This window comes from Pezoporus occidentalis, unplaced genomic scaffold, assembly GCF_034315485.1.
Source record: "Pezoporus occidentalis ecotype Australia unplaced genomic scaffold, CSIRO_AGI_Poc_V1 ctg8, whole genome shotgun sequence".
Lineage (NCBI taxonomy): Eukaryota > Metazoa > Chordata > Aves > Psittaciformes > Psittacidae > Pezoporus > Pezoporus occidentalis.
Window position 1 is genome coordinate 6564150 of NW_026916158.1, and position 9685 is coordinate 6573834.

At 34.8% G+C, this 9685-nt stretch overlaps 1 long non-coding RNA gene across 1 annotated transcript; it reads left to right on the forward strand.

Moving 5' to 3' along the window:
* Nucleotides 1-667: 667 nt before the first annotated feature.
* LOC134155702 (uncharacterized) lies at nucleotides 668-3776 on the forward strand. The gene is made up of 2 exons (XR_009961684.1): nucleotides 668-1783; nucleotides 3151-3776. It is a non-coding gene; the product is annotated as an uncharacterized LOC134155702 (long non-coding RNA).
* Nucleotides 3777-9685: the final 5909 nt, after the last annotated feature.

Sequence of the window (9685 nt, forward strand, 5' to 3'; positions counted from 1 at the left end):
CTGACAGCAGGTTTTATAAAGGTGTATTGAATAGCTTTTGGAGGGGTGAGGGGGGTTGTTTTTTTGTTTTTGTTTTTTTTTTTCAGTTGTTTTGTTTTGTTTTAATTTCTCTTTTTTGTTTTTTTTTTTTCCAGTTGTTTTGTTTTGTTTTAATTTCTCTTTGAAGCTGCAGCTATTGAGGCTGGAAGTGGGAATCCCAGACTTCAGCTCCTTCTTGGTCTGTAGGAATGACCTACTAGGATGGAAAAGGGTTTTCTTGAAAACTGATAAGTAAAGGGTCAACTGAGTATGGCAGTTCTGTCAGAATAAAAAAGCCATTAATTAACACTTGTCATCTATGACAGTCACCGGTAATTCCCCCACTGGCAGGTCTTTGCATTTGTCAAATAGATTGCTGTTATTCCTTCGACAACTGGACCATGAAATCTAATTTTGCCAGGTATTGCTGTTTACACCAAGTTTTGAAGTGCATCAAAATAAGAAGGGAAAGTGTCTGCAAAGCACCAGGAGCACACAAGTGCTCCTCTCAGGACATGGGGCTTTGCTCTGACAAACAGCAAGTAATTAATAGCAAACAACAAATTGGTCTTGCAGGACAAGTTTTGAGGTCATAATAAAAAAAAACAACAAAAAAACCCTACTTATTGATGATTAGCAACAATAAGTGAATGCTTGAAAGACAATAGAAAACACTACCTGACTTTCATTCTGTAAATTATTTATGATTAATGAAATTGATGACTATACACTGAGCAATCTTTCACATACAAGTAGTAGAGGTTGGTGTCTTAAAGTAACTACATTTTTGTTCTGAAATGGAAGCAGCCGAGGAAGTTTTGTGCAGGTATGGCATTGGAAATGACATAAGTAGTAATTCAATAAAAAGACTTCCTGTTTTCAAGATCAGAATTATCTGTATAAACTCACATATGTAGTATGTGCTTTCCTTAGATATTACAAAACACAAATTTTCTCAGCAATTACTGAGAAAATTTGCACCCTATTGAATTTTAGGAAATTTCTGTTCTTGGTTTCAGTGGGGCAACTGTTTCTTCTCTAGAGTAAATACATGTGCTACACATGGGTGGGATTCTGGACATTGTGGATTAACTACTCATGTTGACATTGTCTTCCCAAGACCTAATTGTCTTTTTTGCTTTGTACACGCTGCACTGACATTTTCCACTGAGACAACTTAGTCAGACATGTATTTTGGAATGCCTTCAATTCTTATTTCAACTGATGACATGCAACTGAGCACATGCTTTTGAATCTCTTAAAAAGCAAGCATAGCATGAAGGCTGAAATGATGCACGACTGTGTGTGTTAGTAATAGAGCAGGGAGCTTGAAATGGCCCAGGCATGAGCTTCTTTGTACCGGTGATATAGCTGACCTGTACAGTTTCATATTTCAGGATTCATGGTGTAAGCAACTGACACTAATAATACTGGGATTTTACGCGATCTTCCTGCAAACAGAGTTAATATTGACTCTAAAGGAAGAGGTCTTCACCTAATTTGCAACAGATCTCTCCTGAGAATTTTTCTGAAGGAAGAGAGTGTAGGGATTCAGGTTAACTATCCAGAAGGGAACAAAAATGACACAGTGGGATGAAAAAGATTTCTTCTAATATAATTATGAAGTGTCTTTCTGCTACGTGACTTTCCAGTAACTCCCTGTTGTCTTTGCTCATCCATTTCTCAGTGTGTATATCTCTGTTGGTGTCTTTCAGACTGGTGCTCTGATTCCACATGATGCCTCTGACAAAAAGATAATATAAAGGTGAGTTACTCCTACAAGACAGCTGATGTTGAAATTGATTATTTTTTTTCTACTTTATCAGCAAATACCAATCCCACTTTTTCCTGCACTTGCCACTTTAGATATCAACATTTCCTTCTGTACTTGGTTTCACTACTGCTTTTCTAGTTGATTATTTCTAAACTTTCAAGTTTTGCCAGTGCTATCTTTGTCATATTCCATAAGACAGCAACTTTCCACTTTATATTTTAGAGGTTTCTGGTGCTGTGATTGTAGTAGCATACATACCTTGTATTTGTCAGTCAGTGTACTGCTGCCTGCCTTGATTAATGTACTTCTATCTCTTGTAATTTGTTGTATCTTGCTAGCCTTCTCTCCCCTTTTTCGTGAGCAGGAAACACCAGCTACTGCTCTCCCATAAAAATAGTTTATATATATCAATCAACATTAGGTGTGAATTTGGTCTTCACATCTGTGAAAAGTGCAATGTGTTGCAATGTTCAGAGATTGTATAAAACTGTAGAAAAGTTTGTTCCTTCCTACAGTCCATAAATATCCATTCTATAAAAAAAAGATTTACAGTGCTGTATTTGTGGCACATAAATGTTCAAGTTACTCCATAATATTCTTGGAATGCTTTTACTTGTCTATCCAACTTGGATTTGTGTGTGTGCACGCATATGTGTAACTTATTTTTTGCAACTGCCATTGCTATTTTAGCTATTTTATCTGATTTTGCATTGTAAAATTCTTTCTTATTTTTGTTAGAAAGATAGGTAATTTCACTTCCCTCTGTATGAGACGTGTGGTCAAAAACTTACAACTATTAAGTAAAAAAATGTATATAGTGTTGCATTTACTCTCAGCCTGCTTTTTATTTTCCCTCTGCAAGCCTTTAAAAATACTTGTAGCATGAGAAGGTGTTCATTTTGCAAAGGAAGCTTTTCAATTAAGTTTATTTTTTTTTATCAAACTTACCTCTCAAGGACTTGGAGAAGAAAACTTTTACTGAATATTGTACTGTACTACTAATCATAATTGTAAGTCTTTTTTAAATATTTCAGAAATTCACCCAAAACTCTGACCTATGTTTCAAGAGACAATAAAGCTTGATCTCGCTGTTAAAGTAGCTGGATAAGAAGCAGCAAATAGGAGGGACTCCTCCAAGCTTCTGGCTACTGTGAAATATATATATGACTCATGAAAACCACTGAAAGTGGAAGAGACCAAAACCACTTCCACAGGAATAGCAGGAAAATTGTCTTAACCTCCATTTTACGTTCATGCATATTTAACGTATGATTTCTGTATTTGAATAAATAATACGTACTTTTATATCCTAAATGGTGGTACATAAATGATAAGTTTCTGGCTTTGATGTGTTTCAGCTTTTTCTACAGGCTATGAAGCTCTAACCTTTGAAAGTGCCATAAGAGAACAAAGAAAATAATGAATTAATATAGATGTTGATGACTGGGCATGAATCAAGCTTTATGAAAAAATGCTGGTGGTTTTTTTTGGACTCTATGTACATCACCCAACATGTCATAGAATCATAGAATATAGTGTTCGAAGGGACCTCAAGGATCATCCGGTCCATCCTTTCTCGGCAAAGCATGGCCTAGGCTAGATGGCCCAGCACCCTCTCCAGCTAAATCTTCAGTGTTTAATGTAAGTATCAGCTGATATCAGGGTTATTATTATTTAACATTACTTTCTGGGCAGGTAATCTGATCTGTTCAGAAAATAAGGGTTAAATTCTCTGTACAAAAGCTTTTCCTGCAATTTTTCATTTTCAGTTCAGAGACTTCAAAACAGCTTTGGGTAAAACATTTAATACTGGGGAAGAATATGGTGTCAACTTTAGAGAACAGAGGGAGTGTCATATTTATCTTCAAAAGCTTGGCCTGGACATATAATTAATGTATTTTTCTTAAACTATAATGAAATAAAGGCTAAGAAAGATCTAAATATTGTAATAATTAAAAAAGCAGAGGGAAAAAAACAAAACAAACAAATTAAAAAAAACAAAAAACAAAAAAAACAAATCAAAAAAGAAACCAAAAAGAACAAAACCAAACCAGGAATTAACCCAAGCGATACATAGGTAGTGTTTAGGGCTATTTGCAATATGAAAACCTAAAAAAGGACGACTATTGCATCTGGAACAAAATAATTGCCACAATACCAGGAATTATACTTCTGAGAATGGGAAGAAGAAAAATTTTATGCAAGTGTTGAAAAATGGAAAGCTAGGAATATGTATCTCAAAACTTTAATTTAAAAAAATTATTCAAAATAATGCAAAGTCATGTAAATTGGAAGCACAAATATGACAGCTATTACTGAAACTCAGAAGATTTTAGTCTTATTTCAGAGTATAATGTGTGAATAGAAGTTCTGAATCTTTATTTGAATGCAGATGCCCAGTGTATGTAAATCCAATCAAAGCAATTTTCTTTTTCTGTGGTAGTTCATGGTTGTACAATGCTTCATTTAAAGTAATTTATCATTCTTATCCTTAAAAAATTTCATTTGGGCTACATTCTGAAAGAGCAAAGAATCTCATTTATTTCATAAGAATATTAAACACAGTTATTTTCATTAAAATATTTATTTTTTTTCTATGAAAAACCCTTATTTCAGCTTATTAATAGAAAATATTAACATGAGAGTCAAGTCTCCTTATTTATCCATTTTAGTTAATTATGAATTTAGTATTTTTTTTTTTTTTAAGAAAGATAATAGATTTTGTGTAACCAGTCCATGCTTTGAATACTTGAAATTGTTTTGTGGGTTTTGGTTTTGTTTTGGGTTTTTTCTGCTGCATTTGTTTGTTGTATTTAACCAAGCTTCCTCGTCTTCAGTGCAATATGTCTAAGATGGTTAAAGAAAAATATTGATTAAGAAACTACTAAAAAAGCAAGTTAGGAATGGAGTGATAATTTTTCTACATGGTGAGCATTTCTCAGAGAGCCTCCAGTTTTGTTCAGGAGTGGCTTGGTTTAAATGCGTTTTGATGAGCTAAGGCAGAGTGCTAAACAATATGAGTAAAAATAGGCAGATAAGATGATTCAGATTTACTTGGTTGAATAGCAAAAGTTGTTGGAAGGAACTTGAAGAGCTATGTGAAATGGTAGAAGGATAAAAGATAAAAGATAAAACATGCAGATGCATTATTAATGTTATCAAACAGTTAATGAATTTGGAAAGGGAAAACAATACAACAGTTCTGGGTGCAAACAAGGTTTTTTGCCTGGTTTAGTGCTGGTCAGAAAAGCAAACAAGGTATTGCATGTTTAAATTACAGAAAGGAAATAATTCCTTGATTATTATGGCAGAACTTGTTAATCAATGACTGGACCTACTTAGACTGAAAACAACTGAACTGATTTTGGTGGTATCTATCATACAGAGAAGTGAAGTTTCTCACACTTGCTTGTTTCATACTTCAGGCATCAAGGGAGACCTGAGCTGAATAGCAGCAAAAGAAAAATTGATTCAAGTGTATACTTTTGCTATAGGAATGGGAAATGTAATAAATTTCAGGTCAGAAACAAATTCACAATCCTAGCATCTAAAACCCAGTCTTGACTCTTGGACAAGCAGACATTCTCAGGATCACATGCAACATCATAGATAGTCAAGGAAATGCTCAATTTTTATTTTTTTTAATTTATTTCTTTTTATTTTTTATTTTCTAGCCACAACTGTCTCTTCCAGGAGTAGTCAGAACCTCCTGACTTGAGCAAATGACTTCCACATACACAGCAGGTCATTTTGAAATCCAGTCAGAAGAGATACTAATTGGATCAATCTTCTCCATGAACACACATGATTATATCTGATTTTGTGGGTGTAGCTAATTCTTACAGCCCTTGACATCATATTTTACCAAAACGAAAGATTTTTTTATGAGATTCAAAGATAGCACCTTCCTTGAGCTGCTACATATATTCTTGTTCTTTGGTCCAGTGATGGCAATTGGTCTTGAAGTACAATTGCTCCTATAATGAACTGGAAAAAATGGATAGAGAGATGTGTGATTTCTGAAAACTTACTAACAGCTATTGTGGTCAATTGTTCCATGTGATCATGCTTACCAGATTTCTAGACTTAACAATCAATGAGTCATGACTCATGTCTTGGTATTTTCCTGACTACTTTCTACTCTTTCAGAACTCTAATTTCTCATGCTATACTTTTAAAAAAAAAAAAAAAAAAAGCTTTTTAAAAAGCCATTTCTTTAACTGGTTGGGGTGAACACTGCTATTTGAAATCAGCCCTTGAAAGAAACCAGGTTTACACTCCAAGTGAAAAATGTTTTACTGAGGTACTATAACTTGAGATATTATAGTATATTTGGCTGCTATTTAGACTCCTCTCAAAAACTTTAGGGTTCTTTCTGGAACACCCCTAGATATTCAGTAAAGAAAATACAGAAAATGTTAGAAAATGCTTTAGAAATACAGACTAAAAGTGTTTCAACCCAAAAAGTTGATCTGTCAGTATCAGGAAAAGCTATATTTAATACACTGTGGATATTTTTTTGTACTAGTTTAGTTAATTTTGACTGGATTGAGTGAACATTCCTTAGTTTGGGGGGAAAATCTGGATGGCTTTACACATTGCCTGGCATCTTTCCTCATGAGAGTAGCTATTATAAGTGCCTGATTGTTACTTGGAGAGCTAATGTTAGTTGCTTTGTTTATTGCTGCAGAATCAACTGATTTTAGAACAAGTAAAGGGAATACATATATATACACACATATATATACACTAAAACTTCTGCCACTGATTATATTCTCTTTGGCCTTTTTTAATCCTGTTTCTTACCAATCAAATCTAAAAGACTTTAAATCAGTGTATTAAAAACTGTTGCAATATGCATAGTGTTGTTCTGTGTACTAGCAGATCTCTTTGTATGTAGGGTTCTGAATACATATAGGGTTCTGAATATGTGTATTGAAGCAATGTGTTCATACCACATTTTTGTAGTAAATCCAAGTCTTCCCATCATGTTTGTGGATTTGGAAGTGAAAACTTAATACAGACAGTGAATTAATTAATGCCAGTCAAGCTTCACAGGCCTCTTGACCATCCTACTGCTCAGACATGTGTCAATGCACGACATAAAGAACTGTTACTCTTTCCCCTTGAGCTGCCTTTCAAAAGGGATTAATCTGATTTATTTGATTGAATCTTTGAGCTCCATTCAAAGACATCCTGTATTTGAGGAGGAATACAAAATTGTGCAATAAATTTCATAATGGTGTCTCTTCCCAACTGAATCAACTCACCAAGTTATATTTAGCAGAATACCATACTTCTGAACTAGTGAAACAAATTTGTCTGGGCTTTCAATGGGGGTGAGTAATGATGAAATCTAATGCCTTGAATGTATATTCTTTTTTTCGTACTGTGCACTCTGGCTTCATAAATGCTTGAAAATTGTAAAATGCAGTATAAAAAGAGGAAGGCATAAAACTGTTTTATGTATATTACATTTATATAAATATTATATTTGAAATGCTTATTTTAAAATGTGAATTATCCATGTATTTCTGTAATCTTCAAACCAGATAAGGCTGAAAAACAGACTATGAGGGACTGTCATTCAGATCTGGACCATCACCATACTGAGAGAGAGGAACCTGATGGGCGAAGACAAATATGCAGCTACACAAAAAAAAATAAAGTGTTTTGACCCCTTCATGAGTCTTTCATTCATCCTGTTTAAAGTAACACACCAGACAAAATACCGAATTTTATTGTTCCATTATGTTACTTTCAGATGGTCCTAAATAACTCTTGTTGCTACAGCTACCAAGACTCACCTGATAAAACACATTTTGACTGAGTTAATCATCCCATTCTCTGGGGTCATAAAAGTAAGGCGACAGTTCATCTTTTCTGAAGGGTAGAAAGTAGAACTTGAAGCCTTTAAGTCTGTTATGCTGTTAGTTATTGGGAAACTGTTCCATGCCTCATTTGTATAAACTGTGAAAACAGAGAAGAAGGGACAGATATTCTGGAATATTTATCAAACTATGCAGTCCTATATCTATTCTGGAAAAGACAAGACTGTGTGGTGACCTTATAGCAACCTTCTGGTATCTGAAGGTGGCCTACAAGTATGCTGGAGAAGAACTCTTCATCAGGGGTTGTAGTGGTAGGACAAGGGTTAATGGGTTTAAACTTAAACAGGGGAAGTGTAAGTTAGATAAAAGGAAGAAGTGCATTACTGTGAGGGTGGTGAGGCACTGGAAAAGGTTGCCCAGAGGACTGGTAGAAGTTCCATCCCTGACAGTGTTCAAGGTCAGGTTGAACAGAGCCTTGAGCGACATGGTTTATGATGAGGGATCTGTGCCCATGGCAGGGGGTTGGAACTAGATGGTCTTACGGTCCTTTCCAACCCTAACTATTCTATAATTCTACAAATTAAATGAGACATTGTCAGAAATAAGGGACAGGTAGCCCCTTTGGACAGGTAGCCCTTTGTTTTCATCTGCTTACAGGTTAAGGTGTGCTTCTTGGCTTCTTTGGGCAGAGCTGTCCTGAATCCCTAACAGAATAAGAGTAGTTTGAATGCAGTCAGGTTTTGAGTGCAAATTAGAAATGTATTAAATGATGGTTAAAAATTAATTCTTCTCCTCATCCCCTACCCCTTCCTTATCCCAGCAAGTTCCCCTTTTGATAGCTGGCTCTCTGATTATTTTCTGAAATTTTAAAAAATTTTGTCCTGGTCTGCATGGCTGTTTGCCCTTTGAGGCCACTTCTCTTTAATGGTTTTGATGTTCAAGGCAAGAATTGGATCTTTCTGGGTATAAGAACACATGATACGAATTAGATCAAGGGTTTTTAATCCTCTTAGGCAGGTTGCAGGAGCCCCTTCAATTGGCAGAGATCAGAATAGACAAACTTTACCTAGGGGTACCGGTGCAATTTCTGTAATGGGAATGAAGGGAGAATTATATGACAACCTTTGATTGTCCTCTGGCAACATCAGCACATAGCGTTTGGATTTCCTACATTTTGCAAGACTTGGAAGAAGAATTTTGATTAGGTAAGAACTGCTTATCATAGGAGACCTTTTATTTTTCTCAAGAAACTTCTTTAATCTTAGTTTCTTTAATAATTGGATTATATGTATTGCTGGGGTGGAGTTTTTCCTAGAATGTAAAAATAATATTTATTATTGCTTTTAAATTTGACCCTTTGTTATTTCTACAGATTTCTTTCATGACCACTATTATGTATATAATTAACACCTGAAATTATAAACTACTGAAAATGACAGTTTAATTTTATATTACTGACAAAAACTGCTTCATTCTTTAAACAGTCCAAAAGAATATAATCAAATCCTACAAGTGGCTTGAGCAAGAGGCAGCACTGTGCTAGAGAAAAAATGAGGGGAAAAAATCATTGGCCAAAACCAAAACAGTGCTTTAGGGGCCTGTGTCGGACTGCTGTCATTTGCAGTGTTTCCACACTTTTCTCTGTGAAGGGGAATACTGAGAATATTTTAATCCTTTCTTTTTTGATCCCTGGGCACAGAGAAAAAGATTACTACAATCCTTTAAAAAGCAGTGTTTTTCCTTGTACTTAAATGCGTTCTCTACACAGCCCCATGTAAAAAGCTAATTTATTTTAGCATGGATCAGAACAGGAGGAACACTACATATAATTTGTTTCATTGAGCTAAGTAAGCTGTTTTAAACAGCTGATGCTCTCATCTGACTTAACAAGCATTTCCTAGCATTTTTACTACCTTCTTACTTGCAAGATTAAGGTATTGGCTATAAATAGCGGGTCTACTGGTTAGCTTAATATATTTGCATAAATAGGACATAAGAAATGACTAGTTATATGTTTTCCTCCTGTTTGAATCACATAATCAGATTGAATTGTCATGCATGC